Genomic DNA, 21,794 nt, shown 5'->3' on the forward strand with positions numbered 1-21,794 from the left:
TTCTACCATGCTTCTGAAAATTATTCTGTCTTAGTACCATTTTACTGGTTATACTGTCAGTCTTTGTGGTTCCAATGTCTTATTCAAATTTTAAGGAAGACATTTATGCTCCATACAGTATTGTGTGGTTTCCCTGCCTTTGCTTGACCTCACTAACCCTGACCTAATCACGAGACAGGGACCTAGGGCCTGAAAACAAAACAACAAGAGTGTACAACTCAGTGTACTAAGTTGAGAGATGGGGTTGTTGTTTTGTTTGTATTTTGACTCTAAAGGTATACCTCCTAGTTAACTTTGTAATCACATCATTGAGATTTAATTTCCTTCAGAGAAGCATCAGAATAACAAGGATTAAAGAACGTTTCAAACTTTGTTTTATAGGAGACAAAAAAGTTAGCAATTTATTTTATTTGGTTACAAATGTACAAGCAAGTGAAAAATGTGCATGCTTCATTAGTCTGAAGATTGGAAATTAGAAAAGTACTTCAGAGTATTCTCCATGATGTCTCTTTTAAACACAGACATTTTTTTCTCCGTTCACCATCTGTATCAAAAAGCATATCTTAGTTGTTGGTCCCCAAGGTCATCAAACCCTAAAACAGAAAAGAACTTCATTAAATAAACTCCCAAGGATACAAATATGAAAGATTCTGTGAAAATGATTTATAGGGTAAGGGTTAGGTAGGGTTGGGATTAGGGTTAGTGTTAGGGTTAGGATTAGGATTAGGGTTACTTTCAATGCTTGTTGTTCTTTTTGATAATTGTTCTACAAAGGTAAAAGGAAAACATTACTATAACAATTCTGTTTATTTTTGGTGTTACTGCCATGCAGCATGAATGCTAAGCTAACAATCAAGCAGTTATGTATCTCCAATAATAAAATATATACATGAGCAAAAATAATTCCATATGAAACATAAAAGGAATAATCTTCCAACTGCCTTAAATTTTTGACAACGATTATGTCTACATATACTTATATTTTTAAAATAACATGAAATAAAATTATGCTAACAATTGTGGGGTAAGAAAACTTTTTTTTTAATGAAAAAGAATTTTCCATAATGCACAGAATGACCTTAGCCTCCCAAATACTTATATTTATAGGCATGCACCATGCAAACATGGACTTGGAAATATCCTAGTCTGGAAAGCTTAACTCTAGCTAGCGTTAATGCTTTTACCATATAATGTCATCATTTTGCTAAATAGCACAAGCAATCCTAGGAGGTAGTTCACTACATCATCTCCGTATCTACCTCCCCCCCACACACACATGTGTATGTGCCATGTCTTCTACCTTCTCTTCCATTCTTAAGGATGACATATACTTGTTTTTTACTAAGTCCAAGGTTTTCCTTTGTCTCAACTATTGTCAAAAGTTACAGCAATTGTAATTTTGATTTTACATTTATGACTCTAGCTGGCCGTCAATGTAATGCCTATAGAACTAAGTTTTATAAAGTTTGATTTAGAATGATCACAAGGTCATGAATACTCATGATCAATAAGGATACACTGCCTCAAAATAAAGTATAAAAATATGTCTGAGGACAAATTTTAGTTGCTGATTGGTTTTCTCTAGGTTCCAATCTCAAGTAACACAGGGAAGTAGTAACATAAAGTTCTCTTTGTATTCTTTATGTTGGCACACAACCATGGTAATTTTCATTTAAAAAAAATATTAAGACAATCTTTTACACCTTTTCTCCTTGGGCTACTACATACCTATTTTGTCCTTTATTCACTGTGATCAGTTTTGTACCTCACATTTCCACTCAAATCATCTTTATTAAGTAAATTAACCTCCAATTTGTTAAGTTTACCTTTAAAAAAAATACACCTGCATACATATGGAGACAAAGGGTTAATATTGGGTGTCTTCTTCGGTTGCACGCTACTCTTTCGGAGACAGAATCTCACTGAACCTAGAATTCATCCATTATGCTACACCTGGTTGCTACGAAGATCTGGGAATCTTCTTATCTCTGAATTAAATCTGAGTTTTGTCTTTGTAAAATGCTCACCAACACACCAACTTTTTTTTGTTGTTGTTGTTGTGTTGGTGGTGGCTTTTTTTAGTTTTGCTAGTTTGTTGTTTTTGGTGATGGTGGTGGTGGTGGTGGTGGTGGTGGTGGTGGTGGTGGTGGTGTGTGCATGCATGCTGATCAGCGAATATAAGCTCGGGTCTCCATGCCTACACAGGAGAAAAATTACGAACTAAACCATCTTCCAGCCCTGAAAAATCAATCTTATTTTGCCCATTTGCAGAATATGACACAGTTAGTGATCTTTTCTTCTTCAAAATTTTCCTTCACTCATGGTAGTTTTCTTTCTACCAATTGTTCTCTTCCATTAATGGCTCCCACTCACCAGCTGCCTCATGCAGATTTACAAATATTGAAGTACTCTGAGGGGCTGTCTTTAGACTCCTCATGTACATGGATGATCACTCATCCTTGAAATTTCATCCCGAGGTCAATGTTTAAAAATTGCCTTCAATTGGAGTATTTATTTATTTGTTTGTTTATTTATTTATTTATTTATTTATTTATTTATTTATTTATTTATTTATTTAGTCTTTAGTTCCCATCTCTTTCCTGAACTGACTCATAATGGTACCTTCATCAATGCCTTCGGAGGCAAGAATTGTTTTACTGTTCATTTCCAATTGAATACTTTCCAAACTATTAACCAATCAAGTAAAAAATAAAATTAGTTAATAAGATCATCGTTGTCTCAGATCTTACTTGGAAACCATGTGATGACTGCAGTTATTGGTACAGTAAAGGAGAGATGATATAAAATGTTTTGGTGATATTCTTCCAAAGGAATATTCTGCCAGGACTGTTGAGAAAGGTTGTTTCCATCCACTGTTGTTACTAAATTTGTACTAAGTTTAAGATTGTAAGAATGTATTTGCCAATTTGAGTTGGTGTTCTAATATTAACAAAAGAGTCCAGATGACATCAGTAAATAAGCTTTCTCTCTCCTTTCAGCTCTGGTGTATTGTGCTTCATTTTGTAGACACTGGTAATCCTCTCTTCATCTTTCTGCAAATGTCTGCCTCTTGAAAATTTATGATCTGGTCTACCATAAAACGCCTAGTGTTTTTCATTGATATAGTATGTGATCAGTGGTTTACATCTCAGTAGGACTACAACAGAGCCAAGTATAGATAGATAGTGAAACTTAATTTAGTTTCATGTGCCCAAATCAAGGCTTGTTTCTCCATTCCTACTTGATACTTAGTTATACTAGGTTAAATATAAAGTTAGTTATGGTACCAACCGCTGATTTTCTTTTTCTTCATTGAATTTCTATACATCCATATCAGACTTCTGAAATGTAGTTATATACTGATCACATATTTTTTTATTGATGTTCTTCCTGTAAAGCACAGTAATGAAAGCAGTCATATTTCATACCAATATGAAAAAGAACACTCAAAACAAATTAAATTGATCATTTCATATTATAAAGAGAAAAATAGCAGTATAAAATTATCTAATGGGAAATCATTATAGATTTTTTCCCATAACATATTATGAGAGAAGTATTCTTTTATATTTTACCTTTTCAAAATTAAATTAGTTTGTGTGTGTATATATAAATATAAATATATATAAATAAAAATAAATATAAATGTAAAAATATGAATGTGAATATGAATATAACTATAAATATAACTATGAATATAATGATAAATAAAAATGAATATAAATATAAATCCTATATATATGAGAAATAATTATATTTCACAGTGTTTTTTCATTATTTCCTACCAAATATAAGGTCTAATTTATTTTTCATATATTGCCTCAGTTAAGACATAGTGTAAAACATAAGTCAATTAAAATATAGATAATGCCCACATATGTAACTGTAGTTGTTGTTTTTCCATATTGTTAAGCATAATAATCCATAAATTACATTTCTAAGACTATGTGCAGGACTTCTGTATTTCCACAATGAATGTAAATTAAATTTAAAATCTCATTAACAGTTACTTAAAGAAGAAAATAAAATTTTCACAGATTTCTAAGAATTTGATTTAGTTTCCTTGAAGGCAATAAGTTATAGGGTTAACTGTTTAGACAAAATCAAAGCCACATATTTTTACTAAAGGATCAGACGTGATATATTTTTTTAAACTTCAGCCATATATAATTTTTAAAATGATACACATGTAGTCCTACAAATCTAACAACTCTACCTCTTTCGATTTTTCTTTTTGCAAAGCCTTTCTAATTTCTGGTTGCTGCCATTGAAAGAATCTTTCATATACATTTCCATCCATTTTTTCTTTATGTGAAGCTTCTTATAAATGTCACCTATATTAAAAATTAAGGGTCATTTTGAAGAAACTTTAGTGATTCCATGTATTCATAAAAATAGATATAGATAATAGATAAAATCCATTCAATAATGCCAAGAAAACTTAAAATTAAATGAAAGATATCACCAACATGCTTCATACTTTAGAATACTTTAGGGTTTTGTATGTTCAGATGAAGGATGTTCAACCAGTAAAGTCTACAGAAATATTCCACAACACAGAAAAAAAAAAAAAACACTCCATGTATTTTAGACAAGAAATATCTAATCTTATCTGAATTTTAATTTCTGTAAGTAAAATAATTTTAAGCTTCAAGAACAGTTTCCAAAGAACAAATGCACGAAACAAAGGATCAAAGGTGGGCTTTAATTCTTCATAGGGAAACACTTTTAATACAGGCTAATTCTTTTCTAAATCTACAAAAGTTAATGCAACTGAAAGAACAAACTTGACTGTGGAATTGTTAGACACATTATTTAAAATATTCAATTTCAAATAAGATGGCAGCCAGGCATATTGGTTCCATTTTAATCCTAGTACTCTGGAGGCAAAAACAGGCAGATCTTTGTGAGTTCCAGGTTAACCTGGTTGACATAGTGAGTTCCAGGACAGCCTGAGCTACAAAATGAGACCCTGTCACAATCAAACCTGAGTTTGAATCCTAGCACCTACATGATGTGCTCAAATATCTCCAACTCCAGTTCCAGAGGATGTGATGCCCTGTTCTAAATTCTGCATGCACCATAAAAACCAATGAGAGTATTGGAAAGATAATTCAGTAGTTAAGAACACTGGATCCCTTCCAGAGATCTGAGATTGGATTCCCTGCACCCACAAGGTGGCTCACAGCATATAACTTCAGATGCAGGGGATTCAATGGTTTCATCAAGACTCCACAGGTACCAGACACACATGTTGTACACATACACACGTGAGAGCAAAACAACCATACCTATAAAATAAAATGTAAAAAAAAGTAATAAGGGTTACTTTAAAGAATTCAGTTTTCCACTGTGCCATATAAAGAAAGAAGCACAGAGGCATCCTAGAAAAGGAACTGACTAAATATAAAATTAAAACTGGGTCAATGAAAATATGTTTCATGTACAGAATTTTGTATACATATCACTTAGTTTTAAGTACATGGAACTGTAAAAGTGTTTACATCAATTTTTTCCTCTTAAAATCCCTTCAAAGAAGTTATGAAGATGCCTCAAAACTTGAGGGCCTACTGTGAAAAGAGGAATTTCACAAATTAGAATCTAGTACCCATCTACAAAACCAACCATGGATGGTTGTTTCTACAAGAACAGCACTGTGGTTGACAGAGTGAGAATTGCTAGGTCTTGCTGGATGCTTGTCTACCTGCATTTGGTGAAAGACCTGTCTTAAGGAAATAAGATGAAAAGTAATAAAGCATCACCCAACATCCTCCTCTGCCCTCCACATGTGTATATATGTACCACAGACAAGAACATACAAAAAATAAAAATTAAGTTTCATTAATGTCACACCAAAGCACCATTTTCATTTTCTGTATCACAGGAAAAAATTATTCCACGATGCTAAATCAAAAATATTTGCAAGAGTCTGTGTCATGAGTAGACCTTGGGATCTGACTCTGCACCTAATCCCACAAGAGCCAGAGGAAACTCAACTTCCAGGTGCTCTACCACTCACAGGATCATAGGAAAGGCCCTCACATCAGGAGTAACTGAGTCCCAAAAGATCTAGGGACAGAGGAAATCCTGCCTGGCCAGTGGCCTGGATTTCTTCCTGACTGAACCTGTACATAGGGCAGACCTGAGATCCTGGCTCAGAAACCACTCTTAAGACATCCAGAGGGAGTCCCACTCCAATGTACTCTGAAGTGCCCAAGATCACATGATCACAAAGGAAGCTTGACTCTCAAGAGATGTGAAAACACACCCAGGAACACTGGAGTTCTGACAGACGATCACAGCTGAGGACTCAGCATCTTTTGCAGCACCCTGTGTAACTAGGACCACCACAAGATCCAGGGCAACAAAAACAACCTCCCAGGCAGAGGCACGGGTTCCTTGTGGCTTGCATCTCTGTCCAGAGAAAACCTCGGGATCTGGCACCCCACCAAACCTTGCAACACACAGAGAAAGCTTAACTCCCAGCAGCTCTGACACAGCAGGATCTCAGGAGGTTTTTCACACCAGGATTTCAGGATTCAAGAGGCAACTTGAGGCCAGCACCTGGGCACTTAGGCATGAAATCTGCAGACACCACCAAGGTCCCCACAGGACTCTCCACAGAATCTTAGAACCTCTGGTGAATTGAACACAACTTCTGCTCCAATCCAATCTCGAAGGACCTGAGACAGCATTAAGGAGGGAAGCAGAAAACCCGGCCTGACCAGAGTCACAAATCCCTTCCACTAGCACTGGGGCAACATGGGCTCGGAGTCTACGGACACCCCCAAGGTCCCCAGAGAACTTTCCATGGGATCTTAGGCCCTCTGGTGAGTGGAACACAACTTCTGCTAGGAGGCAGATTTGAACACCACATATCTGGGCACCTTCCCTGCAAGAGGAGAGCATGCCTACAGAGAGTACTCTGACGACTGAAACTCAGGAGAGAGCTAGACACCCAGGTTTTCTGATAGAGGCTAACATAATAACCTGAGGAACAAGCTCTAACCAGAGACAGCTATAACAACTCACTCCAGAAATTACCAGATGGAAAAAGGCAAACATAAGAATTTTTTAACAGAAACCAAGACCACTCACCATCATCAGCACGCAGTACTCCCACCCCACCCAATCCTGGGCACCCCAACAAACCCAAAAAGATAGACCGGGATTTAAAAGCATATCTCATGATGATGGTAGAGGACATCAAGAAGGACTTTAATAACTCACTTAAAGATATATAGAAGAACACTGCTAAACAGGATGAAGACCAAAAAAAAAAAAAAAAATCCCTTAAAAAATTGCAGTACAACACGACCAAACAGGTGATGGAATAAATAACATCATCCAAGACCTTAAAAGAGAAGTAGACACAATTAAAAAAAAAAAAAACAAAGTGAGGCAACGCTGAAGATAGAAACCCTAGGAAAGAAATCTGGAACCATAGACTCGAGCATCAGCAACGTAATACAAGATATGGAAGAGAGAATCTCAGGTGCAGAAGATTCCATAGAGAACATTGGCACAACAATCAAAGAAAATACAAAATGCAAAAAGATCCTAACTCAAAACATCCAGGAAATCCAGGACACAATGAGAAGACAAAAACTATGGATAATAGGAGTAGATGAGAATGAAGATTTTCAACTTAAAGGGCCAGCAAATATCTTCAACAAAATTATAGAAGAAAACTTACCAAACCTAAAGAAAGACATGCCCATGAACATACAAGAAACCTACAAAACTACAAATAGACTGGACCAGAAAAGAAATTCCTCTTGACACATAATAATCAAAACAAAAAATAAAGAGAGAATATTAAAAGCAGTAAGGGAAAAAGGTCAAGTAACATATAAAGGCAGGCCTATCAGAAAAACACCAGACTTTTCACCAGAGACTATGAAAGCCAGACGATCCTGAACAGATGTTATACAGACACTAAGAGAACACAAATGCCAGCCTAGGATACTATAGCTAGCAAAACACTCAATTACCATTGATGGATAAACCAAAGTATTCCATGACAAAACTAAATTCACACATTATCTTTCCACCAGTCCAGCCCTTCAAAGGATAATAACAGGAAAAAACAAAACTAATAAACAAACAAAACAAAACAAAACAATACAAGAACAGAAACCACGCCCTAGAAAAAGCAACAAAGTAATTCTTCAACTAACCAAAAAAAAAAAAAAAAAAAAAAGCAGACACAAGAACAGAATGCCAACTCTAACAACAAAAATAATAGGAAGCAACAATTACTTTTCCTTAATGTCTCTTAATTTCACTGGACCCAATTCCCCAATAAAGAGACATAGACTAACAGACTGGCTATAAAATCAGGACACAATATTTTTCTGTTTAGAGGAAACCCATCTCAGGGAAAAAGACAAACAATACCTCAGAGTGAAAGTCTGGAAAACAATTTTCCAAGCAAATGGTCTGAAGAAACAAGTTGGAGTAAACATTCTAATATCGAATAAAATCAACTTCCAACCCAAAGTTATCATAAATGACAAGGTGGGACACTTCATACTCATCAAAGGAAAAATTCTCCTATAGGAACCCTCAATTCTGAATGCTCAAATACAAGGGCAGTCAAATTCATTAAATAAACTTTAGTAAAGCTCAAAGCACACCAGACCACCATGGACTATGCATGATCTTCAATAACAACATTAATAAAGGAAAGCCAACATTCATGTGGAAACTGAACAACATTCTTCTCAATGATACCTTGGTCAAAGAAGGAATAGAGAAAGAAATACAAGACTTTTTAGAGTTTAATGAAAATGAAGCCACAACATACCCAAACTTCTGAGACACAATGAAATCATATCTAAGAGGGAAACTCATAGCTCTGAGTGCCTCAAAAAGAAACTAGAGAGGACACACACTAGTAGTTTACAACACACCTAAAAGTTCCAAGACAAAAGGAAGCAAATTCACCCAAGAGGAGCAGAAGGCAGGAAATAATTGAACTCAGGGGTGAAATCAACCAAGTGGAAACAAGAAATATTCAAAGAATCAATCAAACGAGGATCTGGTTCTTTGAGAAAATCAACAAGATAGATAAACACTTAGCCAGACTCACTAGAGGGGACATGGACAGCATCCTAATTAACAAAATCAGAAATGAAAAGGGAGACATAACAACAGATCCTTAAGAAATCCAATACTCCATCAGATCCTTCTACAAAAGGTTATACTCTGGAAAACATGGACAAAATGGACAAATTTCTAGACAGATAGCAGGTACCAAAGTTAAACCAGAATCAAGTTAATGATCTAAACAATCCCATATCCCCTAAAGGAATAGAAGCAGTCATTATTAGTCTCCCAACCAAAAATAGCCCAGGACCAGATGGGTTTTGTGGAGAGTTCTATCAGACCTTTAAAGACGATCTAATTCCAGTTCTTCACTAACAATTCCACAAATTAGAAGCAGAATGTACTCTACCCAACTCAATCTGTGAAGCCAAAATTACTTTGCTACCTAAACCACATAAATATCTAACAAAGATGGATTACTTAAGACCAATTTCTCTTATGAATATCGATGCAAAAATATTCAATAAAATTCTTGCTAACTGATTCCAAGAACACATAAGAATAATAATCCATTATGACCAAGTAGGTTTAATTTCAGGGATGCAGGGATGGTTTAATATATGTAAATCCATCAATGTAATCCATTATATAAACAAACTCAAAGACAAAAACCACAGGATCATCTGCTTAGATGCGGAGAAAGCATTGACAAAATCCAACACCGATTCATGTTAATAGTCTTGGAAAGATTAGGAATTCAATGCCCAAACCGAAAAATGATAAAAGCAATCTACAGAAAACCAGTAGCCAACGTCAAAATAAATGGTGAAAAGCTGGAAGCAAACACACTAAAATCAGAGACTAGACAAGGCTGCCCACTTTCTTCCCTCCTATTCAATATTGTACTTGACATCTTAGCCAGAGCAGTTCGACAACAAAAGGAAATCAAGGGGACACAAATTGGCAAGGAAGAAGTCAAAATATCTATTTTTGCAGAGGATATGATGGTATATATAAGTGACCCTAAAAATTATACCAGACAACTCCTAAACATGATAAACAGCTTCGGTGAAGTAGCTGGATATAAATTTAACTCAAACAAGTCAATGGCCTTTCTCTACACAAAGAATAAACAGGCTGAGAAAGGAATTAGGTAACAACACCCTTCTCAATAGTCACAAATAATAAAAAAATACCTTGGCGTGACTCTAACTTCTGGGATCAAATTAAATGGAGAGAAACTTGATGCAATCCCACTAAAACAAGACAAGACAGGACTAGACAAGGATTCTCAGTCTCTCCCTACTTGTTCACTATAGTACTAGAAGTTCTACCCAGAGCAAATAGACAACAAGAGACGTCAAAGGAATAAAAAATTGGAAAGGAAGAAGTCAAAATATCACTATTAGCAGATGATAAAATAGTATATTTAATTGACCCCAAAAATTCCACCAGGAAACCTGTAAAACTTAAAAACAACTTCATCAAAGTGGATAGATATACAATTAACTGAAACAAATCAGTAGCTTTCCTCTACTCAAAGGATAAACAGGCTGAAAAGAAATTATGGAAACAACACCCTTCAAAAGTCACGAATTATAATACCTTGGTGTGACTCAAACCAAGCAAGTGAAAGATCTCCATGACAAGAACTTCAATTCTCTGAAGAAAGAAATTACAAATCTCAGAAGATGGAAAGATCTCCCATGCTTCATAGATTGGTGACCCGATTAATTTAGTAAAAGTGGATGTCTTGCCAAAAGCAATCTACAGATTCCATGCACTCTCCATCAAAATTCAAATTCAATTCTTCATAGCGATAGAAACAGCAATATGCAAAATCATTCGGAATATCAAAACCCCAGAATATCGAAAAACAGATCTCAACAATAAAAAAACTTCAGGGGGAATCATCCGTGACCTCAATCTGTATTATACAAAAATAGTGATTAAAAAAAAAAGTGTATGGTAATGGTACAGAGACAATGGCTTTATGAAATTCACAGGCAAATGGATGGATCTAAATTATATCATCCTATATGAGGTAACAAAACCCCAAAGTAAAAAACATGGTATGCACTCACTGATAATTGGGTATTAGCCTAAAATCTCAGAATACCCAAAATGTAATTCACAGTCCACATGAAGCTCAAGTAGAAGGAAGACAAAAGTGAGGGTGTTTCGGGCCTTAGAATGGGGAACAAAATACTACTGGGAGGAAATATTGAGACAAAGTTCAGGGCACAGACTGAAGGAATGACCACACAGAATCTGCACAACCTGTGGAACCATCTCATATACAGACCCAGTACAGACACCAGACCCAGTCACCATTGTAGATACCAACAAGTACTTGCTGACAGTAGCCTAATAAGGCTGTCTCCTGAGAGGCTCTGCCAGAGCTTTGTAGGAACAGAGACTGAATCTCACAGCCAGCAATCAGACTGATCATGGGGTTCCCAGTGGAGGAGTTAGAGGAAGGACTGAAGGAGCTGAAGGGGTTTGCAACCTTATAGGAAGAATATCAATACGAACCAAACAGACCATCCAGGGTCTGCCCAACATATGGATCCATCCCATACACAGACAGCAGACACATTCACTATTGTCGATACCATGTGCTTGCTGACAGGAGCTGAATATGACTGTCTTATAAGAGGCACTGCCAGAGCTTGGCAAGAACAGAGGTTGATGGTCACAGCCTGATCATGGGGTCCCCAGTGGAGGGGATGAGGAAGGACTGAAGGAGCTGAAGGTGTTTCTATCCTTACAGGAAGAACATCAATATGAAACAAGTAACCCCCCAGAGCACCCAGGGACTATGCCACCAAACAAAGAGGGGGACCCATGATTCCAGCTACATATATATTAGAGGATGGCATTGTCAGACATCAGTGAGAGAAGAGGTCCTTGGTCCTGTGATCCTGTGAAGACTGTATGCCCCAGTGCAGGTAACTGCCACAGTAGAAATGTGGGAGTGGGTGGTTGGGAGAACATGCTCATAGAAGCACAGGGAGGGTCGAATGGAATAGAAACTTTCTGGGGTGAAATCAGGAAAAGGCTAATATTTGAAATGTAAATAAACACAGACACACACAGACACAAACACACACACACACACAAACAAAATTATGGCTTTAACTGTGACTTCAAGTAGGTTTATATGTAATCTCAGGATGATATAAATTTTGGTACCATTCCTGCTAAGTTTTTGATAAATTAGAGTAAATGTCTCTGCATCTCAGTCTCCAAATGAAATCATGGTTGCTTTTATCACAACCAAGCTCCTCAATCTGTTTCATCACAATACAAACCTAAAGCAGATCTAAAATATAAAGTTCTTCCTGGTTGGACAAATATTTTACTGCTACAGCAAGAAGTACTGGTTTCAAACTTCAACAATGAAAAAAAAAAGGATAAAAAAAATTAAATATAAAAAAATAAAATATACATGTTTCCTCAGGTCCAGGTACATTTTGTAAGGATGAGGACTTTAGGTTCAAGGCTAGTCCAAGCTGCAATTGAGGATTCAGACAATCCTGAGATATAGAGTTACAGCTTACTTCCCTAAACCAAAACAACATATAAATAAAGACTACCTGGCCTAAATTATGTCTGAAGTCCCAGTACTTCTGAGGCTGAGAGCAGCCTCTGTATTTTGAGGCAGTTTGGAGACTATATATAGAAATTTCAGCAATCTGGCATTTTAACAACAGGTAGAAGAAAATGAAGACTGGTCTTTAGTTTATTTATAATGAATTCCTGTTGGGCAGCAGCAGCAAAAAGAAGGTTTTAGTCTGTTGGTGTTACTAACTGACATCCAGTTTACTCACACCTCACATCTCCAGGCCCCAAGAAGACTTTCAGGGTCTGCAATACCCTGGCATTCCTGCTTTCTGCTAGGAGCTATTCTGTGCAAACTCCTGCCCTTAGTGAAGTTCTCTGTTTTTCTCAGCAGATGCCGATGGTAAAGTCAATTGTGAACTTGGAAGCAGTACCTTCCTGAGTCCAGTGAGAGTCACCTCCTCTCCTTACTCTTGAAGTAACACGTCCACCCTTCCACCTTCATCCCAACGCAGACCTCCAGCTCAAACAGGATTAACCATCTTTCAACAGACAATTGACTACCTCCACTGAGACTTCTCCCTACCATGCTTCCTCACGCACGTATCTTCCTCAAGAACTGGGCTTCCATGACCACTACAAAGCATACTGGTTAACAGGGTTTGGATAGCAGGAAAGCAATCTCAGCACAGCCCCTTGCTGATTGGTCGTGTTTTCACATGTGTACTAAGGGCGAGTTAGGCTTTATCACTCATCTGTCATCCAAGCAGCAAAAGGGAGGTAGTATTTTAGCTGCTACTAATACCCAGAGGCTTTCCATTTTCCAAGTTTGCAATACTAACTTGAAAGTTAAATAAATGAACCCCTAAAAGACTCTCGTACTTTTTTTTTTCAGATGAAGGGCCTCTTGATGTAATTTAAATTGTTTTATTTTTTATGTAATGTGTTTTTGCATGTTTGTATTTATACAACCTGCATGTATGTTGTTCATAGAAACTAGAAGAGAATTCCAAAACCCCTGGATATAGAATTAAAAATGGTTGTGAGCCATTATGTGGGTTCTAGGAACTAAAACTTGGTTCTGTCCAAGAACAACAAGTGCTCTTAATTTCTAAGCCATCTTTCCATCCCTGTCCTTTGCATGTTTTAAGGTGTGCTGGATCATGTCTCTCGATAGATGTTCATTTTTACTATACAGGAGAGATCATAAAATTATGACACTTTCTTAATATTATCTATTTCAAGAAAGAAAAAAAAAACACCATAATTTTACTGGATTGTGTAAATCTTAAAAAGAGTTTCAGCAAAAAAAATGATGTGTATATATTTCAGTATGAGTGTACACAAGAAAGCCACAAATAGACATCTACTGCATTCTAATCATATTCCAACTTACTTTAATTTTATTTTTTTATTCAAGACAGGGTTTCTCTGTATAGCCTTGGTTGTCCTGGAACTCACCCTGTATACCAAGCTGGCCTCAAACTCAGAAATCTCCCTGCCTCTGCCTCCCAATTGCTGGAATTAAGGCATGTGACATCACTAGCTGACCAAACTTAAAACTTGAGACATGGTCTCTCAGAATCTGCAGCTCACCAATGCCACTAGCCTTGCTAGCCAACAAGGTGTCTCCACCTACTCAACACTGGGTTGCAGCCTGCATTTTTTAAGTGGATTCTATGTCCCCACCTTAACTCCATATACTTTCAAGGCAAGCATTTTACCAAAACAGCTTGTAGCCACTCTCTTCATTTTTCCCTCTCTCTCTCTCTAATCATGCCTAAGTTTAGGCTCCTAAAATGCTTAATGCCGGTTTTGCTCGTTTCCTTACAACAAATTGGGTTTCTTGCTCACTTTACAATCTGAAGTTGATTTGGAAAACTGCACAAACTAACATTTCATTGGAGAGGCTTATTGCAGTGTTTTGTTTGTTTGGTAGTTTTTTTTTTTGTTAATTTGGTGGGTTGGTTGGGTTTTGTTTTGGTTTTTTTTGTTTTTTTTTTCTTTTTTTGTTTTGCCCACTGAAGATGAAACTCATAACTTTTACATGTTATTTTACCACTGAGCTACACCTTCAGCTAATCATTCATTCTGAATGTTGGTTGAGAAGTCATCTCATATGGGTTTTAAAGAGAACTACAATTACTGTGAAATCTAAAATTATCCCCTATGGTATAGGGGTTATAGAGATCTGATTCCCTCTTCTGACCTCTTCAAAAATCAGGCAAAAACCTCCAAAAACACGTACCTCCAGATTTATCCAACATACTGTCTAGTTCACCTCTGTTAAGAAAGGAATATAAAAATTAATGTAAGAAATATCGTGAACTGGTAGGACATTTTTCTTCCCCACAGAAAACTTTAAACAGAACCTTTTTTTAATTATTTATAATAAATATATGTTTGGTTCGGAACAAATGACATATACATATAAAATACATGGTGGACTACCAAAGTGAACTTGTATGATTTACTTTTTACAATTCATACATTTACACCCCACAGTAGTTTATTCATACCTCTACGACTCCTGCTGAGACCCTTCTTCTTCCCAGATGGCCCCCTCTTATTCTTTTGATGTTTTTCCTTTTCTTTTTGTGTATACCTGGGAAGATCTCATGCAGGTGGTCCTACTGTATGAGTTGCTATGTGTTTGTGATCACAATGTCTCAAGGACCTCAATCTGGGCTTGAACATAACATATAGTAGTGTCTGACTTTGAATTGTTCATCTTCCTGAATCTACTTCTCCAGTGAAGGGATCACAAACACTACTTATGAAGTACTCTATTGAACTCTATTGAAATACTCTATAGAAAATTTTACCGCATATCTCCATCCTTTTTTATGTGAGTCGATATATTCTCATCTTTGTCAAATGCTGGGCTCTTCTTTACTGTATTGACAAGAGAAAATAGAAACATTTGAATGGATGCTATATAAGTAATAGATAATAAAGTACTAAAGATTTGAATTTCTCTCAAGAAACTGCCCATGTGAGTTTTTGAAAGAGATTTTAGAAAGGAAATAATTACATCAATGAAATCCAGGACACAAAGAGATGACGAAACTTAAGGATAATAGGTATCGATGAAAAGTAATTTTTCCAAACTATAGGGACAGTGAGTATATTCAACAAAATTATAGAAGAAAATTTCCCTAACCTAAAAAAAGTGTTTCCCGTGAATATACAAGAAGCCTACAAAACTCCAAATAGTTTAGACCAGAAGAGAAATTCCTGCCATCATATAATAATCCAAACATCAAATGCAAAAAAAAAAAAAAAAAGGTAAAAGAAAAAAGAACAGAATGAAAGAAAGAATATTAAAAGCAATATGGGAAATTTCAAGTAACTTATAAAGGAAGACTTATCAGAACTATACCTAACTTAACCTCTGAGACTATGAAAGCCATAAGATCCTGGGCATATATCATACAGAAATGCCAGCCAAGGCTATAATACACAGCAAAAATATCTTACCATAGTTTGAGAAAAGAAGGTATTCCATGAAAAAACAATATTTACACAATATTTTTGAACAAATCCAGCCCTCCAAGGGATAATAAAGGGAAAACTCCAATATAAGGAGGGAAATTACACTCTCGAAAAAGCAAGACATTTATCTTGAAGCAAACATAAAAGAAGATAGCTACATGAAAAAATTCCACCAAAATATCAGGAAGCAACAAAGACTTTTCCTTAGTATCTCTTAATATGAGGGGATTCAATTCACCAATAAAAAGACATAGACTAACAGACTGGATTTGTAAGCAAGACCCATCATACCAGAAACAAACCTCAGGGACAAAGACAGATATTACTTCAGAGTAAAAGGCTGGAAAACAATTTTCCAAGATAATGTTCCAAAGAAACAAGCTTGAGTAGCAATTCTAATATCAAATAAATTTGACTTTCAACCCAAAGTCATCAAAAAAGACAAAAAGGGACACTTCATATTCATCAAAGTTAAAATTTACCAAGATGAACTCCCAATTCTGAACATTTATACATCAAATGCAATGGCATTCACATTCCTATAAGAAACTTTAGTAGAGCTCAAATCACACATTGTACCCAAGACAATAATAGCAGAACTCCCCTCCCTCATTAATAGACAGATACTGGAATCAAAAATTAAATGGGACTCAGCGAACCTAACAGAAGTTATGAAACAAATAGATTAGTTGATATCTATAGAACATTTTACCCTAAAACAAAATGATGCCCATTCTTCTCAGCACCTCATGATGCCTTCTCCATATAATCAGTCCCAAAACATGCCTTAACAGATATAAAAATGTTGTAATAATCCCATGCATCCTACCTGATCACCAAGGACTAAGGTTGATTTTCAATAATGTTATAAATAATTGAAAACACACGTAAACATAGTAGGTGAACAACAATATAGTGAGTGATAACTTGGGCAAGGAGGAAATAGAAATAAATTTAAGACTTTTTAGAGTTTAATGAAAATGAATCTGCAACATACCAAAAGTTATGGGACACAATGAAAGCAGTTCTAAGAAGGAAACTCATAGCTATGAATGCCTCCAAATAAAAATTGGACAGAGGATATAGGAGTAGGTTGACAGCACACCTAAACATTCTAGAACCAAAGGAAGTAAATTCACTCAAGAGGAGTAGAAGGCAGGAAATAATCAATCTCAGGGTTGAAATCAACCAAATGGAAACAAAGGAATTCTACACACACACACACACACACACACACACACACACACACACACACACACACACACACACAAATCAAACAAATTAGGAGCTGATTTTTGAGAAAATCAAGAAGATAGATAAAATATTAGCCAGACTAACTACAGGGCAAAGGGACAGTAACCAAATTCACAAAACCAAAATTGAAAAGGGAGCCATAACAACAGAAACTTAGGAAATCCAGATCAGATCTTATAAAACAAGCATGTATTCAAAAAAAAATGAAAATAACGAAATAAGCAAAAAATGCACACTTATCTAGAGAGATAATAGGTACGAAATTGAAATCAGTATCAGATAAATCCTGTAATTACTCCCATAACCCCTAAAGAAATAGAAGCAGTCATTAATAGTCTCCCAACCAAAAAAAGCCCAGGATCTGATGAACCCATCAGATTTCTATCAGATCTTCATGTGTGAGACCTCCACTTAGAGCGTTTCTCCCTGGAAGGTAAAGCCCCTGGACTTTCCCCAAGCTTGTTTTCCCTAATCTCTAAACATACAGCTAGAAAGAAGCTCTTTGTTCACTATAGCCTGCAAAAAGCCTTTTTTGTTTCTGAGCCTTACAGCCAGAGATGTGATAATCATAATTTTACAAAGGACATCAGGGCAGAGAAGAACACTCCTCCCAACTCTTCCCATCTCCTCCCAACTGCACCCAGTTCCTCCCAACTCCTCCCAACTCCTCCCAACTCTACCCACCTCCTCCTAGCTATCCTCCCAACTCTTCCCAATTCCTCAGCTAGCTGTTAAAAGCCCCCCACTGTCACCACTCGGGGTTGATATCCCCACCCTGTACGGTAGAAGGACATCATTCTCAGCTAGCTGATAATAAAACGTCTTGTAGTTTGCATCAGGTGTGATTATGTCTCGAGTTTGCTGTCCAGCTCATTCCGGCACATGAGTGGAAGCCCAACATCGGGAGTCTTACATGTGCGTTCTCATACACCAGGAGGCCTACCCCAGTTCTCAGAGACCCCACTAGGAGGTAGGATCCTGTCTTTGCTATGTCTTTGTCTGTCGGCTGTGTTTGAATTCAGCATTATGGTTTGCAGTTGTCTGCACTCCTGAGAGCAACCCTGTTCTGGATGGAGGGCAGGGATACTGACAGACATGTTAGTCGTAACCACTTGCTGCACTGGGAGACATCCCAGAAGGTCTGAGGGAGCTCCAGGGATGCATGGAGATCTCCAATCGAGGTGCCAAATGAGAGTGTGCTCACTTGGCTGTCTGTTTCTGTTACTGGGTGCCAAGTGAGCATGTGCTCACTCAGCTGTCTGTTTCTGTTTATTTATATATATATATATATATATATATATATATATATATATATATATATATATATATATATATATATATATATATATATATATATATATATATATAGTTTGTCTCCCTGTATGTGACTCTGATGATGGGACAGACTATTAGCACTACTCTTGGACTGACTCTTGAAAATTGAACTGAAATTACTACTAGGATTCACAGTCTGTTTGTAGATGTCAGAAAGAAATTTTGGAGAACTTTCTTCTCAACGAAATGGCCGGCTTTTGGTGTTACTTGGCCAACAGAGGGCACTATTGAACTGATTGTGATTTCTGCAGTTAAAGATGTTGTTGCACAGAAGAGACTAGGGTCTCAACCAGAACAAGCACCCTACATTGACATCTCGGAAATTTCCGCGCAGGAAGCTCACCTGACCCCATCCTGGTTGAAGCCTTGGGTTCAGAAAAACAAGCTGGACTCCCGAGTCCTAGCTTTCCACCACTCACCAAAAACAAAACAAAACAAACAAACAAAAAAAAAAACCCTAAGATAAATATGTTGGGGGGTGAACTGCAACCCTTGGCTCCTCCCAAGATCAACCTTGCTGGCTTTAGGTACTTATGGCCTACTCCAGCAGACCTCGGAACTGCAGCCTCTTCATTACTGGTCTTTTTCCTTCTCTGATCTTTATAATTGGAAGGCAAATCACGCCGCCTTCTCTGAAAACCCCTCTACCCTTACTAATCTAATGGAATCTCTCATGTTCTCTCATCAGACAACTTGGGATGACTGTCAACAGCTTTTAAGGGTTATTTTTATCATACCTAATGTGAACTCAGATAAATTAGGATGTAAACTTCACAGTACTGCAAAAGAAAAAAAAATCAGTTAATACCATGCTTTGAAATTGTTAAATTGTGCTTTCAAGTCAGGGAAGAAAAATGTTAATTCAAAAGTGACACTAAGACTCACCTGGCTTATTTCTGCCTTTGTGGAGTCTTCACAATTTTAAGAAGGAAAGAGAGACCCTTAGAGCTCAGTAGTAGTAGTGTCTTGTGTTCCAGCAGCTGGACCCTCTCCCGTGTCTGTTGGATCCCTGTTCCAGAGGAAACAAACACCCTCCACCATATCCCTGTTCTGCCCTTTCCAATTTATAACCCCTATGACAATCCTGAGTGCACTATTTACTTGTTCTCATGCATTAAATTATTCTTCCTTCCTTCCTTCAGTTTGTGTATAGTTGATGCCTGGCAGGAACTGCAGTTGGGCAATTTTTTCACAACACTAAAGTCAAATAACCTCATTAAAAAATGGGGATCAGAGCTAAACAAAGAATTCTCACCTGAGGAATACCGAATGGCTGAGAAGCACCTGAAAAAATGTTCAGCATCCTTAATGATCAGGGAAAAGCAAATCAGAACAACCCCGACAGTCCATCTCACACCAGTCAAAATGGCTGAGATAAAAAATTCAGGTGACAGCAGATGCTGGCAAGGATGTGGAGAAAGAGGAACACTCCTCCATTGTTTTGGAATTGCAAGCTTGTACCACCACTCTGGAAATCAGTCTGGCGGTTTTTAGAAAATTGGACATGGTACTACCAGAGGATACTGCAATACCTCTCCTGGGCATATATCCAGAAGGTGTTCCAACTAGTAAGAAAGAAATATGCTCCACTATGTTTATAGCAGCCTTATTTATAATAGCCAGAACCTGGAACGAACCCAGATGCTGCTCAATAGAGGAATGGATACCAAAAATGTGGTACATTTACACAATGGAGTACTACACAGCTATTAAAATGAATGAATTTATGAAATTCCTAGGCAAAAGGTTGGACCTGGAGGAAATTATACTCTGTGAGGTAACCCAATCACAAAAGAACTCAAATGATATTTTCTCACTGATAAGTGGATATTAGCCCAGAAACTTAGAATACCATAGATATAAGATACAATTTGCAGAACACATGAAACTCAAGAAGAAGAAGACCAAATTGTGGATACTTTGCCCCTTCTTAGAATTGGGAACAAAACATCCATGGAAGGAGTTACAGAGACAAAGTTTGGAGCTGAGACAAAAGGATGGACCATTTAGTGACTGCCATATCCAGGGATCCATCCCATACTCAGCCTCCAAATGCTGACACCATTGCATACACTAGCAAGATTTTGCTGACAGGACCCTGATATAGCTGTCTCTAGTGAGACTACACTGGGGCCTAGCAAACACAGAAGTGGATGCTCACAGTCAGTTATTGGATGGATCAAAGAGCCCCACATGGAGGAGCTAGAGAAAATAGGAAAGGAGCTAAAGGGATCTGCAACCCTATAGGTGGAACAACATTATGAACTAACCAGTTCCCCGGAGCTCTTACTCTAGCTGCATATGAATCAAAAGATGGCTTAGTAGGCCATCACTGGAAAGAGAGCCCCATCGTTCTTGCAAACTTTATTTGCCCCAGTACAGGGGAACGCCAGGGCCATGAATTGGGAGTGGGGTGTAGGAAAGTGGGGGGTAGCGAATAGGGGATTTTTGGGTTAGCATTGGAAATGTAAATGAGAAAAATACCTAATTAAAAAAAAAGAAAACATAAAATCCTAGACATACACTAAAACCCTGAAAACCTAAAAAGACAAAAACAAACAAACAAAACAAAACAGAACAAAACAAAACAAACAAAACAAAAAAAAAACTGTAAAACACTCTTCTAAAAAAACTAAGAACCATTTTTAAAAATCCCTACTATTCTAAAAAAAAAAATAAAAAGGAGTCAAAAATGTCGATAAAATACTGTTATTTTAAAATTTCTTTTTTTGTTTCTTTGTGTCTTTCTTTGTTTCTTTGTTTCTTACTTTCTTTCTTTCTTTCTTTCTTTCGTTCTTTTTCTCTCTTTCATTCTTTCTTTTCTTTCTTTTTCCTTCCTTCCTCCTTCCTTCCTTCCTTCCTTCCTCTTTTTCTTCCTTTCTTCCATCTTTCTTTTTTCTCTCTCTCTCTCTCTCTCTTTGTTTCTTCCTTTCTTTTCTGTCACTGTTATTTTCTTTTTAACTTCTTTCTCTCTCTGACCTTCCTTTGTTTTTCCTTTTAGTTTTTTTGTTTGTTTGTTTGTTTGTTTTTTTGTTTTTTTGTTTGTTTGTTTTTTTGTTTTTTTGTTTTTTTTTTTTTTTTAGTTTTTTAGAAAG

General features: G+C 36.8%; 1 long non-coding RNA gene across 1 annotated transcript; it reads right to left on the minus strand.

The window, feature by feature from the left end:
- Positions 1 to 531: 531 nt before the first annotated feature.
- On the minus strand, positions 532 to 4,330 carry LOC146999983 (uncharacterized). Its single transcript, XR_015046271.1, has 3 exons — positions 4,217 to 4,330; positions 3,292 to 3,390; positions 532 to 593 (listed from the first exon to the last, which is right to left on the minus strand). It is a non-coding gene; the product is annotated as an uncharacterized LOC146999983 (long non-coding RNA).
- Between the last annotated feature and the right edge of the window lie 17,464 nt (positions 4,331 to 21,794).

Source organism: Mus caroli, unplaced genomic scaffold, assembly GCF_978045245.1.
Source record: "Mus caroli unplaced genomic scaffold, Mus_caroli_1 scaffold_31, whole genome shotgun sequence".
In the NCBI taxonomy this organism is placed as follows: Eukaryota; Metazoa; Chordata; class Mammalia; order Rodentia; family Muridae; genus Mus; species Mus caroli.